Source organism: Myotis lucifugus, unplaced genomic scaffold (genome assembly GCF_000147115.1).
Source record: "Myotis lucifugus unplaced genomic scaffold, Myoluc2.0 scaffold_20, whole genome shotgun sequence".
NCBI lineage: Eukaryota > Metazoa > Chordata > Mammalia > Chiroptera > Vespertilionidae > Myotis > Myotis lucifugus.
This window is the reverse complement of record NW_005871068.1, coordinates 685,646-701,039: the sequence shown is the minus strand read 5'-3', so window position 1 is coordinate 701,039 and position 15,394 is coordinate 685,646. Positions and strand designations below refer to the sequence as shown.

Below are 15,394 nucleotides of genomic sequence, written 5' to 3'. Positions count from 1 at the left end.
CAAACCAATAGTCAACATTATTCTTTTTTAAATTGGGATATAATTGACATATAACATTGCATTAGTTTCAGGTGTACAACAATTTATATATATATAAATAAAATATATAATATGGATACTTCCTATTGTTGCCACTTATTCAAAAATTAATCATGTTGTCTTTTTTCTTGTTCTCAGTATGGTGCATGATAATTTACTGAGATACTAATTTAGGTTTTATTCTTATACTAGAGGCCCAGTGCATGACATTCATGCACTGGGTGGGGGGTCCCCCTCAACTCAGTCTGTGCCCTTTCGCAGTCCCCCTTGGGGGATTTCTGCCTGCCAGCTTAGTCCTTAGCGCTGCTTTAGAGGTGGGAGAGGCTCCCGCTGCTGCTGCTGCGCTTGCTAGCCATGAGCCTGGCTTCTGACTGAGTGGTGCTCTCCCTGTGGGAGCACACTGACCATCAGGGGGCAGCTCCTGCATTGAGTGTCTGCCCCGTGGTAGTCAGTGCATGTCATAGCAACTGGTAGTTCCACCGTTTGGTCGATTTGCATATTAGGGCTTTATTATATTGGATCTCTCCTCCCCAAGGCCCTTTGCACCAAGCAGGACTTAGGGACCAGGGACACTGTGCAGAAAGCAGAAATGTTTTTTTTTTAAACATATTTTTATTGATTTCAGAGAGGAAGGGAGAGGGAAAGAGAGATAGAAACATCAATGATGAGAGAGAATCATTGATTGGCTGCCTCCTGGCACGCCCCACACTGGGGATCGAGCCCGCAACCCAGGCATGTGCCCTTGGCCAGAATCGAACCCATGACCCTTCAGTCCATAGGCCGACGCTCTACTCACTGAGCCAAACCAGCTAGGGCCAGAAATGTTTTTAAAACAGTTCTTTAGTACTATAGAAGAGAATTTCTTTTTTTTTTTTTTTTTTAAATATATTTTATTGATTTTTTACAGAGAGGAAGGGAGAGAGATAGAGAGTTAGAAACATCGATGAGAGAGAAACATCGATCAGCTGCCTCCTGCACATCTCCCACTGGGGATGTGCCCGCAACCCAGGTACATGCCCTTGACCGGAATCGAACCCGGGACCCCTCAGTCCACAGGCCGATGCTCTATCCACTGAGCCAAACCGGTTTCGGCTAGAAGAGAATTTCTTTAAAATTTCTTAGCCCCTTTGAGTAGCTTGGCAATCTTTGTTGTTCAGAATGTAAACTGGTTCAGGAGGACTCCTACTATCAGCTCTGAGTTCCCCAGTGTCTTTTCTGCTGCAATGAAAGAATATAGTCAAGCTGGGCCGGCATGGCTCAGTGTTTGAGCATTGAACTATGAACCAGGAGGTCACAGGTTTGACTCCCAGCCAGGGCACATGCTCAATCCCCAGTGGGGGGCGTGCAGGAGGCAGCCAATCAATGATTCTCTCTCATCATTGATGTTTCTGTCTTTCTCTTCCTCTCCCTTCCTCTCTGAAATCAATTTAAAAAAAAAAAAGAATATAGTCAAGTACCCTACACACAAAAAAGCAACCTCCCTTTTCTAATTCTTTGTTTTTAAGCCCAAGTTCCTTGAGGAAAGTGTGCTGAGTTGAGAGATGACAATTTTATAGACTCCATCAATGGTTTCCTTTGAAATCATTTTACATAATTCAGATAAAAGATTCCTCACCATTAAAATAAAGAGATTAGACTAAGCCAGGGATTCTCAACCCGGGTTTAGGAGATCAGTGAACTTGAAAACCATTTCCTCTCCATTTTCACTGGTCTCTAACAGAAGTGTTTCCTTCATTGCAAATATAAGTATCAAACTGTGGTCATGTTAGCAGGACCTATGCCTTGTCACTAATAGAAATCACAAATCCTTTCATATCACATGACAATTATTGCTACCTTAAAATATAATTCATACTCATTGCCACTTAAAAAGCATGGTAGTTATTAGACTGCTGCTAGATCTTGTTATTTAATAGATCAAATAGAGAAGTACATGTAGCACACATTTATAATATTTAATACCTTGGCAACCATGTTTTCATATAATTGATTTCCTTTGTATTCTTATTTATGATGTTTTATACATTCAAAGACAACATTTTGAAAAGCCAAACTGAAAGGGCCCCTGGGCCCTTAAAAAAATGTGTTGAGCTCTTGGACTGAACACTATCAAGTTGTCAGTGCTCACACTGGTGTGTACACAGGATTTCTTTCCATCACTCTGGCAACATAGCTCACAGCTTAGATAATTATCTCTGTGACAAGACATTTTGATCATTTCTTATCTGCCCTCAAGTACCACCACCTCGTCCACAAGCTGAAACAGCCAAACCTTTAAACTCAACCTTTCAAACAAACCCTTCTTTAGAAATCATTCTTTAATACTTTCACTGCAAAATGTAAGAAAAAGCCCCAGAAACAGAACCAGGAAGCCCTTCTTATTCCAGCTCTGCTGTCTAATCCTGGGAAAGTCTTTAACTTCTCTGAACCTCATCTGTAAACACAGTTAGATGATCTTTAAAATCTCAAAGTTCCCTTCTCGGTTGTAAAATTCTATACTTCTGAAATTTTCTGCCCTTCTGCTGGGTGTGTCATTTATTAGTACTTTAATTCACTCATTCAGTTATCAGAGACTGGGGTGGGAATAACTAAGCAACTAAGGTAGAAGGTTCTGGGAAAGTTTTCCAATGAGTCATATTGGAATGGTTTTGAAGGCTGAGTAGCAGTTCACTAAGTAAGGAGAGGCCGAGGACATTCCAGGCAGAGAGAGCTCTGCCAAGGCCCAGTGGGCTCAGGGCCCACAGCACACTGAGGGGCTTGATATGGGTTCAGAGGGGACCGGATCTGTACTGAGTTTAAGCTCTTTGGCTTATAGGAAACGGGAGGAAGTGGCATGGTCAAGTTTGTGTTTTGAAAAAACAGTCCTGAGAGCAACGTAAAGCGTAAGGGAAACCAGAGAGCTCAGTGAAAAAGGAACATAATGCAACATTTGAGATAAGAGATAATGGAGCCCTAGCTGGTTTGGCTCTGTGGCTAGAGCATCAGCCTGCGGACTGAAGGGTCCCAGGTTCGATTCGGGTCAAGGGCGCATGCCTGGGTTGCGGGCTTGATCCCCATTAGGGGATGTGCAGGAGGCAGCCAATCAATGATTCTCTCTCATCATTGATGTTTCTATCTCTCTTTCTCTTCTCTTCCTCTCTGAAGTCACTAAAGATATATTTAAAAAAAGAGATAATGGAGACATGAGCCAAGGTACTGGCAATGGGAATAGAGAAACGAATGGAAAAAAACGGCAGGAGACGGCCTTTAAGAGAAATTGGGCGTGGTGACGAAGGAAGAATCATTGGGGACTCTAGTTTAGGACAATTGAGTGAAGGGTTATATTGAAAGGTGTGGAGTTCTTAATAAGAACAGGCAATACAAGAAAAAGAAAAGGCTCTCTGGGGAAGAAAGCTAAGTTTTGAAATGTTGAGTTTGAGGAGCTTGCTTGACCTACAGAGAGAAATTCTGGCCAGCCCTTAGAAATATGGGCCTGGAATTCTGGAGAAGGGTATGCCTGGAGATATAGAATTATAAACATCACACGAGGTAACTGAAGCCATTTCATCGGCTTCCCCATTACCACCATCTACCCGGTCCTTCTGCACTGCTTCACCTTACCTAGCCCCTCAAATCCTGACTGCTGACCTTGCTATTAAGGCTTGCAACAACTGCTTCCTCCTCACTGCCACCTTCCCATAACACATCTATGCATTAGGGTACAGGCAAAATTGTTGTTGCAAAGGAACCCCAAAGTACAATAGTTTATATATGATTGGAGTTTCTTTCTTCCTTACATAATAGTCCAGGGCCTGCAGGGCAGCTCTGTTCCATGAGGACATATAGTAACCTTGGCTGATGGGCAGCTCTGCCATCCTCAGCATCACTGTTAGGGCCCAAGGAATTGTCCCAATTATTGCCATTTCCAAGCTGGTGGGGAAAAAAATCAAGGCAAGCCGCTTCATCTTTAGGGAGATAAATACACATCAATTCTATTAACATCCCTTTGGTCCAAACTTGATCATAAGACCACACCTACCTTCAAGGGAGATTTACCCAGTATCTGGCTGGAGTCTCTTTGAGTCTGTTTTGTTATTTTTCCTAGTGGCTCTTGCTTATGGTTTTCTGTTTCTCATTAAGACTTAGTTACCTTTGTGTGCTGGACATTATACATGAAAAAATATTTGTAGAAATAATTCAATGCCTAGGTTGATGTAATCTTCCTCTAGAGATGTTCTTTTGTGTTTTTTTCCAGGATTACTTTAGTTCAAGATCAAGATTTGAAACTTTCTAAAGGAGCCATTTCTAGTTCACCCTTATTCCTAATAGGTATGTGCATATGAAACTTGGAATGGTTTACTGGGTCTCCACCCTTATCATGCCTTGATTTGACTCTTGTCTCCCTAATCCCAGGAGGTTGCTAAAAAGACAGCTCACCCTGTCAATTATCTCTTCCGGATTAGCTAATGACTCCAAGGCAAAATGGTCTAGAGTGCCAGGCTCATCCCCTGTGGATTTCCATTCTGGATCTCATCCCAGTAATTTATCAGTTTTTTTTGTTAGCTTTTGATACTGTACTTTTAAAAAGATGTTTAATACATTATGTTCAGCGGAAAGGTTGATCTGAACTAGCTAGTGTGCCATTACTAAATTGGAAGTGTTACTTCTTTATAGTTCCTAGAACAATGTTTCTCAAGATCAGGTTCATGGACCGTGTGCACCAACGTCACATGTCATGTTTGCTAAACATTAAGATTCCAGGGCTTCCATCTCAGACTTCATTCAGAAACCATGGCACTAAACCCCAGAAATATGTACTTTTGATAGATTCTCAGCCTATAATTATGAAGACTTAAATTTGAGAAATTTTGCCCCAAAGCCTACATTAGAATTCTTAGCAATAGGTATTAAGAGAATTTGATTTGAATCTTGTACAAAGGGCAGATGAAAACAGAACATATGCCTCAGTCAGAATTTGGTCAGTGTTTAAATGTCTCCTTTCTGTTTGAAAACAAAAATCCTCCTTAAGAGAAGATTATCCTAACAAACAAAACTCTTATCTAAAGCCAAAGTCTAGCCCTGTCACATTCACCTGTCTCAGGAGTAGCATTTGTTTTGATCAGTCATGGATGGCAGGTACTTCATGTGCCTGTTAGTCACTAATGAAAGATTTGATAAAGAAGTTAGGTTACCCAAAGGTATCTTGACCCAAAATCCACTGGTAAATCCAATTATGAACTATTAAAAAAAGAATATGTGAAGCTGTATCTTTTATAAAATGCTGGTAATTATAGATAGTAAGGTTTCCTCCCAATATTATTATTTGGCAAAATAAAAATGCTAACACTATGTTAGTCTTCAACATTATTTTGAAATTTTACTGGTCTAAGAAATCTGTAGATTTCAGAATCATTGACTGAACAGCTACTCAAAGCCACTCCAGATTCCAGTATTCAAAAAATTCAGCCTGCCTGCTAAAGTTTCTGAAAATAGCTGGCTAATCTGCATTCCACACTGTCAGGAACATGATTAATTATCTATTTGGATTAGCCAACAGAATCTATGTTCCCATGTTTCTGTGACACGGTTACTTAAATTTCTTAGCTTTGGTCATGCTTTTGAGTTACAATGCTTTCTCGAATGTTTGGCTTTGCTTTCTTGCAGGGGAAAAAACAAAACATGGCCAAGCAGTCTGTGAGCAACACCTTTAGATTTCTCATTCTGCACTAATCATGCAGGGTCTTAGATTTCTTCAGCTTCTAAGGACAAGCTTCGTGTGAGTTCTGGTGTTTTCCAAGGCTGAATAACCTTGATGTGGAAACATGCTCATGTTACACAGAATAGACTTCAATAGAAAGGTTCAGAAAATTGGACCTTTTTAATCAGATGATCTTACTCTCTACTCAGAAAACGAAATTCCATGGGGAAATTGCTCATCAGAGCAGGCTTTGTTCCTTTATAATATTCGTTTTCTTTGATTTCTCTCTAACCAAGAGGATACTTCAAAAACCATGTGAATAGGGAGGATGGTATTACAAATGAGCTGTTATGATGAGATTTTTAAAAAATCTGTCTTGGAAAGTACTGTCAGTTGGAAAGTGGTTTCCATGTAGACGGTGCCAAATTCCTTAAACTTAAGCCAACTCTGAGTATGCCTTATCGATGAAATAATGTATGTCACTTCAGTAACCAAATAGGCAAGGATACATTTCATGGGTGATGGTAAACTACGAACCTATGCCGATTGAAAAATAATTATCACATGCCTCTATGGTTTCATTTAACCATATGGTTTCATTAAACCATTAATTTGCTTTAGTAATGGAATCATTTAGGCCTAATTAAATCTATCTAGATTATGATTCTAAGGAACAGGTAATTTGTGAATAATAAATATCTCTAAAATCTCTAGTTTTGGAACATCATCACAATTTCACATTTTTAAAGATAGCCATTCTAAGGCAGAAACCTGGACTTGCTTTAAACACCCCCTCTTTTATTTCCCTGGGCTCTTTATAAATTCATCCATTCCATCAGTTCTCACCAGCCTGGCTTGTATGTCTGTCAAGGTGGGTGGGATATATGCAATGTTTGACTATGTTAAGAAAAATTACCCAACACTTGGAAACAAGGCAAAAGGGTGATTGCTTGTCCTTTCAACATTGGACTAAACTTTATTAAAGGCCTTTATCTAACAGGCCCACCCAAGGATTCTTCGGCTCTCTAGCGGAATGCCCTGCTGCCTGATTAAGGCTCAGACATGTTAACTTGTTCTGTGCAAGGGAAGAGATAACCCCAGAGGTTATGTTTGTATTTTTTTGGCTCTGTTTTGCTTCTAATTTAACAAACTTACTTCAGCATGTTTTCCCTTTTTGAACATAGAAATTTGTCTTTTTCATTCTCTTTGTACCAGATTTACTATCCTGCTGGTTCCCTCATTAATGCAGAAAACCTGTGACATGTACTCAGTCTATATTTTCATTAGGCTTGTGTTTCGAAAATTATACTGTGTCAGTATGAAGAAGAGACATGTCTCTCACAAGACACCAAAGAAAATGAATCTCATTACTTTAGTTCATCTAATTTCACCTCTCTGGGGAACACATTTTATAAGAATTAAACCAATGCATTCTGCTTCCACCCTTTAAATCCTATTTCCTGGTAGCCTTCTGACAGATTCATCAAGCTTATTGTCCCAGGAAAGAAAGGACAGGCAGGTGCTTCCCTGAGCAGAGCGGCCATTCATCAGTCAAAGCTGATTTGCTTGATCCCTTTTTAGGACGACAATGTACATAAAGCCCAGGCTTTTTTGGGAAAAGGGATTTCTAAGTAACAAAGCTTCCTTTTTAATACATAGGCCCTGTGTGCAGAATAGAAAGGAGGCCCCCCAGGCTGTAAAGAAGAGAGGGGAAAGTGTCCCCCCACTTTTGGACTCAGCTGTGGGGAAAAGAGAGGGGGAATGGAGTCTGGGGGGGGGGCGTTTCAAGACACAATTGTCCTGATCTCCTCCTTCCAGGTCAAAGTACTAGGGCAGGAAGTATGTTTGCTATGCTGTTGGGCAAGCTGGGGAGAGTAGGGGGCAGATGTGGATACTGCTTTTCTTTGGGAGGATTAACATCTGCCCTTTGTTACTATGAGGTCTCGAACCATACCCCTCCCTCCAACTCCCGGGTGCCTTCTTGGAGAGCACCAGAGGGAGGGGCAGAACTCTTACCTGTTGAGCACTTAACTGAGTCATACAAGTAAAAACTGTAAAACTACAAAGACATTTTAAACTATGGGATTAGACTGAGATTAATAAATTGGACTCTATCTTGTCCCCTCCCCGCACTTCTACCTAGAAGATGGGAGCATGTAAGGCAAATCAGAGCAGACTTAGCGAAATAAGAAAACGACATTTTTAGCACAGCTGAGTATAATGTGAGTAAATTAAAAAGGTTTCCACCTATGTATGTATTGCATGCTCCTCTTTTTGCCAAACACACTCAACAAATGCATTATTACTTTTTGATTTCACAAACAGCATTATTGTATTTCCTTGTGATTTCTGGTCTCTACCTGACATATCTGTCTGCTTTCTGCAACACTTACATCTAACAAGATCAAGATGGCTACAGACTCCAGTAGCAAGTACCAGAAGTACAACCACTTGGATTATAGATTTGTTGATGAATCCTTAGAGTTTTTCAAATATTTGTTTACTATATTTTGAGGCTGTGTTATTAGGTGCCATTCACCAAATATATAATCTGTTCTGCATACTTTCTGGGCCCCTTTGGGTTGGATTAGGACCATAGAACTAATTGTGGAGCATTTCACTGCCAATGTACAACTTTCCAGAGCTCTTTTTCCCTCTGATGTGACAACTGGCACAGTTTAAAATGTTGGCTTCTGAGTCACTATGAGAAGCGGAGCTTCCAGATGACCTGTGACGGACATGTAGCATGAAGAGGAAAACATTGTGTTCCTTGGGCTTGTTTATTACCACAACAAAGTTTAGCCTCTCCTGAGACAGGTGTTTTAATGAAGGGAAGTGATTCATCCAAGATATTTCTTCTAAAGATGACACTGCATCGTGTTTTCTTCTAATGGCTCATCTCTTTGTATGTGAATGTTTTTTCATAGTAAAAAAATTGGACAATTAGGTGTTAACCTAAAGATAAAAAAGTCAAGGTGAGAGGCAACAAGTGTTTATTTGAGATCCCAAAAAATAACTATTCTTAGCACTGATTCAGATACCCAAATAGTGTTCCAATTAGAAAGTGAAGGTGAAGGATATTTATGAGAAAGAGAAGGGGAATAATTCTATGAATAGAAGGAAGGAATTTCTATGGGTGTTAAGGAAGAATTTCTGTAAGTGCAGATAAGCTAGTGCGGAGGAAAAATAATTTTCCTTCCTCTTACCTTCTAAGTTCTTTGGGCTAACTAATAATCCACATCTCTATATATAAAAGGCTAATATGCTAAGTGTCCCTCTGACCGTCCAACCAGTCACTATGATGTGCAGTGACCCCCAGGGGGCAGATGCTCAATGCAGGAGCTGCCATGACACGCACTGGCCATTTACAAAGAAACGGCACCCTAGACCTGGTGCCAACAAAACAACACTCAGCTTCCCCCAAGTGGGACACAGGCCCTGTCACCACCCCAGAACAACAGCCCAACAAATTGCAGCCAACGCTGCTGAGACCCCTTGGAGCGAAATGTGGCCCACAGCTCAGCTCAGCCCAGCCTGGAAACAGTTGCTGTGGGTGCCGGGTAATGACGTCATGTAGCAACTCCTGGCTTCCTCTCACTAGCGACTAGCCTCCTTGGAGTTTTTTCAGCCCAGGAACACAATTTGCTTTACAGCCAGATGCAAACATTTCACACCTTAACCAAATGTCTGTGAAGTATTTTCCCATGCCTCATCTCATTTGATCCTCACAGAAGTCCTGGAGTAGTTAGATAGGAGACTTGGTAGAATCCTATTTTCTTTTCATTAGCAGGAAAACGGAGATTTAGAAAGTTTAGAAACTTGACCCGACTGAAAAGTAGAAATGGTGGACCTTGAAAATGACATCAGGTTTTCTCACTGCACAGAATATAGTCAAACACTGCTGCAGTTAAATATTTTACCCTTGGTTCTCCCTACATGATCTACAATAATAATCTGCTTTGTGCTGATATTTACTGCTGTGTTGCTGACAATTACCTGAAAGAGAAGTTGGGGTGTTTCACTGGGCTGGAAAAAGTTTAACTAAATCAGAAAGCAGGTCTAATTAAGCAAGTTTATTCTATATCTATAAAAGGCTAAGTTGGATCTCCTCCTCCTCCCCTTTCAAAAATTAAAAATAAAAAAAAAGTAAAAAGGCTAAGTTGACTCATGCATGCACAATACATATAAAGCTCTCACTGGCACCAATTGCACACGTGTATTTCAATCTGTCATTGTCGATAGTGAATTTAGTTGACACTTCTATTATAGAGAAAGGGCGAATAGCGATATTAAAATATTTCTTCTAATTAATTTTCTTTCAATGTGCACGAATCCATGCACCGGGCCACTAGTCCTATATAATAAAAGCATAGTGTGCAAATTGTCCCCTCAACCGGTAGCTCGTCTGGGAGTTCAACCAGGCAGCGAGGCTGGCCAGGGGAAGGGAGGGAGGCCCCGGCCGGCAGCCAGCAACCACTAGAGACTCTACCAGAGCATGAATTTCGTGCACTGGGCCTCTAGTATATATACAAATAGTTAATCCTCACCTGAGAATATTTTTTCCAATGATTTTTAGAGAGAGTAGAAGGGAGGGAGGGAGAGGGAGAGGGAGAGGAAGAGGGAGAGGGAGAGGGAGAGAGAGGGATCCATGTGAGAGAAACACATCGATTAGTTGCCTCCTGTACTCACCCCAACTGTAGTAGGGATTGAACCTTCAACCCAGGTATACACCCTTGACCCTTCGATGCTCAGGTCTATGCTCCAACCACTGGATCACATCAGCCAGGGCATATTCTGTTTTATGTTTTAACAAAAATATTTTCCCATGTTATCATGTGTTCTGTAAAAGCATTTTAAAAATTATATATATTTTTAATTGATTTCAGAGAGGAAGGGAGAGGGAGAGAGAAACATCAATGGTGAGAGGGAATCACTGATTGGCTGCCTCCTGCATGCCCCCTAGTGGGGTTCAAGCCCACAACCCAGGCATGTGCCCTTGACTGGACTCAAACTTGGGGGCCCTTGGCGACGCTCTATCTACTGAGCCAAACTGGCTAGGGCTAAAAGCATTTTTTAAAAAATATTTATTTGTTTTTATAAAAGCAGTTTTTAATATTTTGGACATAATACTGAGTCAGGTTAGTCAGTTTAATCTATCCATTCCACTATTTTGGTTGTTGGACAGTTAGGTAGTTTGCTGTTATTCAATGGGGTAAAACACTTTTAGGAACATTTCTTTGTAGAAAGCCTAGTATATATTTAGGATGATTACTTTAGGATAAATTCCCAGAAAAGAAATTACTGCCTTGAAGGCCATAGAATTTTTGAGGTTAGTTGATAAATAGTTGAATTGCTTTCCAAACTAGTTATATCAATCTACATTGCAATGTGTCATGTCTTATCATGACAAATTATAGCCTATATTAGAACAGCCTCATGGACTGCAGAATAATCTTCTTTAGAGATCTTTGAAAAGAACATAAATTTCCTTCTCTATGTTCCAGCCCAGACTTTCAAAGACATAAAACAGGTTTGCCAACTCTCAATAAAAAAAGAAAAGACATTTAAATTACATGCCCTAGCTGGTTTGACTCAGTGGATAGAGCTTCGGCCTGCAGACTGAAAGGTTCTGGGTTCGATTGTGGTCAAGGGCACATGCCTGGGTTGTGGGCTTGATCTCCAGCAGGGGGCGTGCAGGAGGCAGCTGATCAATGATTCTCTCTTATCATTGATGTTTCTATCGCTCTCCCTTCCTTGCTGAAATTAATAAAATATATATATATTTTTTAAATTTTGTTTTATTGCTTAAAGTATTACAAAGAGTATTACATATGTCTCCTTTTTTCCCCCCTTGACATTCCCCCTGCCTCCCCTACCCCCCAGTGTCTTGTGTCCATTGGTTATGCTTATATGCATGCATACAAGTCCTTCGGTTGATCTCTTACCCCCCCCCAACCCTCCCCGAGCTTCCCGCTGTAGTTTGACAGTCTATTCAATGCTGCTATGCCTCTGTATCTATTTTTGTTCATCAGTTTATAATGGTCTTTATTATCCATAAATGAGTGAGATCATGTGGTATTTTTCTTTCATTGACTGGCTTATTTCACTTAGCATAATGCTCTCCAGTCAACCACAGACAGACTGACTTTCATGCTCTCAGTACAACACAGATGCTGAAAAGCAAAACAGAAAGGTTAACCTGAACATGGTGGTTTTTACCTTCTATCTTAGGTTTGGATGGTGACTTTCTTTTTTTTTATATTTTATTGATTTTTTCAGAGAGGAAGGGAGAGGGATAGAGAGCTAGAAACATTGATGAGAGGGAAACATCGATCAGCTGCCTCCTGCACACCCCCTACTGGGGATGTGCCCGCAACCAAGGTACATGCCCTTGACCGGAACCGAACCTGGGACCCTTCAGTCTGCAGGCCGATGCTCTATCCACTGAGCAAAACCAGTCAGGGCTGGATGGTGACTTTCTTTCCAAGTCAAATGTTCTGACATTATCTCTACACACAAGGTAAGTCTCTATTCTATAGACAGGGAAATATTGGGGCACAAAACGTTTTTTTTTAAGTGACTTTCTTATAACCATATAATTTATATCAAACTCACATATATGATCCACACCTTGGGGAGAACTCTTTGCAATGTTAGTAAAGTTCAGATTCACCACTGGGGCAGGGACAAATTTTCCTCTACCTTTCTAGGTTCTTCTGGCTTGTCTAAAAATCAAATAGACATAAAAGAGATTAGCAAGAGAAAATCAACAAATTTAATTACATATGTACATATAGTGAACCACACATACATGAGAGGTTCATAGACAGTAAGGAAAAATGAGGTATATATGACATTCTCAGCTAAAGATGAGGTAAGGTGCCCAGGGCTTCAAAGAGGAGGAAGGTTGGTATCAGGATATCAGATGTTCAATAATTAGAAGTTTGCTCTATAGCTGGGTCCTAAAAGTTATTTCTGGTGATAATGTTTATTATGGGTAAAGCCCCACTTTAATTTCTTTAAGGCAGGGGTAACAGTCTTGAGCCCACAGGGTCTTGATTCCCTTCAACTCAAATCACATGTCACAATGGTACATCTTGGGGAGGCATGTTCTAAACCCCTTCACCTTCAGTCAGACCAAATAAGCAACAATTAAAAATATATATATTTCTGCTAATTTCAGAGAGGAAGGGAGAGGGAGAGATAAAAGCATCAATGATGAGAATCATTGATTGGCTGCCTCTTGCATGCCCCCTACTGGGAGATCAAGCCTGAAACCCAGGCATGTGCCCTGACCAAGAATTGAACCATGACCTCCGGTTCATAGGTCGACACTCAACCACTGAGCCATGGCTGGGTTAAACAACAATTTTTTTTATTAAAAAGGGAGTTCCAGGAAGGGACTCCATCTAAGTTCTATCTTTGCATGAAAGAAAATATTGTAACATCTAAAGAAGGAATTTCGAATAGAAAACAAATAATACATACTACCTAGACTTCAACCTAGTGTGTTGCAGTTTATAGGAATCAATGCTTCCCCTGAGAAATTGTTGAGAGGACTTTAAAATAATGATCTAGTCTTTTCCTTCTATGAGTTCTAATGAAAAAGAACCAGTTTGTGTTATATTTTAAACATCAAGGTGCTCAGTGTGGACAGTATCTCAACCCTGGCACTATTGACATTTTTCACTGGATCATTCTTTGTTTTGGGGGGGCTATGCATTTAGGGATGATTAGTAGCATTGTTGGCCTTTAATTACTAGATGTCAATGGCACCCCTGTTGTGATAATCACAAGTGTCTCTAGACATTGCCAAATGTTCCCTGGGGGATACAGTCTTCCCAGTTGAGAACCACTGGTATGTTACATATGGTATATTTCATTGGATTTAATAAGCTCTGGTTATACCCAAATGAATGACAGATGGAAAAGATGGAACACCTGGACACTAACATTCTTTAATATATACTTTTCATGTTAATTTCATTTTTCAATAATATTGTAACATTTTGAGAAAAGTGTATTATCTCAGCAAATAAGTGGGAGAGTAAAATGGACATAAATTGCTAAGCACAGTGTATCAAATCTGTAAACCAAATGTGTGACTTCCTTCCATATAAACTGCAGGAAATATAAATTTTAATGACGATAGTTTTCTAGCAAAATGGGTTTGTTCATTATGTAGTTACCCGTGAATAACAATATTTTATCACCAAATGGCTTTTTCTGTTTTATTAAGTAAAATGCAAGGTCACCTATCTGAGTTTTCTAAGGTGTTACGGAAACAATTTCAAAGCTGCTTTGCTTATGAATTCTACTTTCAATCTGGAAGATTCACATAGCATTTCAAATAGGACAACTTAAAACCCTCATTACAATCAGAATGAATGCCACATTTGAATTAAAATCCTTAAGAAAAACCTTCACTAATAAAGATTGGCAGTCTTATCTTTGCCCTTAAATTTAAGCCAATTATTTTTCGATTCTATTCTAATAATTGTGTCAATAAATTTAGCCAAATTTTCCCCTACTCCCCCCAACATGTATCTTCACTGTTATAGCACGTCCTTCTTCTTACACAATAAACAACTCTTTCCAACACTGTAATACCTGAGGTGTTGCTAGGGCAACGCTTGGGGCTCTATCCTGGAGCCTCCATTTATCCCAATGTTATTAGGATTTTCTCATATGCTTATGCTCCATAACATGCCCTCCCAATATCTGAGGGAAAATTAGTAAATATTTGGCATAAAATAGTTTTCTCCTGGACTGTATTTAAAAATCTCCTTAGGTCAGTTAAGATACTTTTAGTTGTGAATAGCATTCAACTAAGAACAGGGAGTTTTATGGTCTTGCCTAACAAGAAGTTGAGAGGTAGGTGGTCATCCCAGGCTAACCAGTGGCACCGGTGAGCCAGACTTTTTTCATCCCTGTATGTTGCCAGCCTCAACACATTTACCTTTGTCTGCCGTTTAATGGCTGCGATAAGGCCTCCACAGCTCTCAGAGCCTATGAAAAAGACAGGAAGGAAGAGGTGGGAAAGAAAGTTCTTGAATAGATTGCTTTCATCAGGATGGAAAATCTTTCTAGAAGGAGTGCTGCTGAAAGGCTCATTGACCAGACCTGGGCACATGGCCAGCCCTACACGCAAGGAGAGTGGGAGAGAGAGTATCTGGCATTTTTAGCATCTGTTATGGGGAACAGACCTTGCTAGAAGGGAAAAGAGAAAGATAAATGGCTTTTGGGTAGGTAACCAAAAGTGTATGCCAACTCATATTTTAGGAGACTGATCCTCAGTCAAAAAACCTGTGATATTACCAATGTTCTAAGAGCACTCTAATAGCTGCCTCTTCTCTGTATTTCCTGTTTTGATTTGAAAATTTTAATTGAGCTTTAAACTCAGCCAGATTGGCTCAGTTGGTTAAGCATCGTACTGTGCCCAAAAGGTTACTGGTTCGATTCCCGGTCAGAGCACATAGCTAGGTTGCAGGTTCGATCCTGGTCAGGCCACGTACGGAAGACAATTGATAGATGTTTCTTTTACATTGATCTCTCTCCCTCTCTCTCTGCTTTCCTCTCTCTAAGCATGTCTTTGGGTGAGGATTAAAAATAAAAGAAAATGAGCTTCAAGAAACCCAATTCAGTATGAGAAAAAAATTATACTACATAAAACAAGTA

At 40.1% G+C, this 15,394-nt stretch overlaps 1 protein-coding gene across 2 annotated transcripts in view; it reads right to left on the bottom strand.

Moving 5' to 3' along the window:
• The window catches only part of MBTPS2 (membrane bound transcription factor peptidase, site 2), a 101,087-nt gene that overhangs the window by 14,065 nt on the left and 71,628 nt on the right, over positions 1–15,394 (bottom strand). The window contains exons 12-13 of one of the 2 annotated variants that reach the window (XR_002828454.1): positions 12,332–12,441; positions 10,406–10,510 (exon numbers count right to left, since the gene is read on the bottom strand). The gene's annotated coding sequence lies outside the window, so the exon portion shown is untranslated. The remainder of the gene's footprint in view (positions 1–10,405; positions 10,511–12,331; positions 12,442–15,394) is intronic. The other variant, XR_002828455.1, reaches the window with a different exon arrangement.